Consider the following 440-nt stretch of genomic DNA (forward strand, 5'->3'; position numbering starts at 1 on the left):
GTTCTGACAGGCTGCATCAGAGCCAAATAGCGCGTTTCAAAATTAAGTTATTTTATCGGCGAATCGGTTTTGAAAATGACCGATACCGATAATCATAAAATGCTTAATATCGGCGCCGATAATCGGTCGACCCCTAGTTCAGAGTATGAAAAGACAATGCAGAAAAACTGAGCGGATGTGGTGGAAAACTAAACTTGAAATTCACTATGACATCTATAAAGACAGCCTTCATGCTTTTAATGTGGAACTAGCCACATTCAAAAAGAAGGTACTATGTCTGTTTTTGAAGCAATTGACAGCAAAATTTTGGAGGAAATAGTACAGCACCTTAAATCGTCAACCTGCTATCTTGACACACTTCACACACCTTTTTTCAAAAGTGTGCTTAACTGTTTAGAAGCAGATCTCTTAGAAGTGGTGAACACCTCACTTCTTTCTGG

Source organism: Sinocyclocheilus rhinocerous, unplaced genomic scaffold, assembly GCF_001515625.1.
Source record: "Sinocyclocheilus rhinocerous isolate Xijiao unplaced genomic scaffold, SAMN03320098_v1.1 scaffold542, whole genome shotgun sequence".
In the NCBI taxonomy this organism is placed as follows: Eukaryota; Metazoa; Chordata; class Actinopteri; order Cypriniformes; family Cyprinidae; genus Sinocyclocheilus; species Sinocyclocheilus rhinocerous.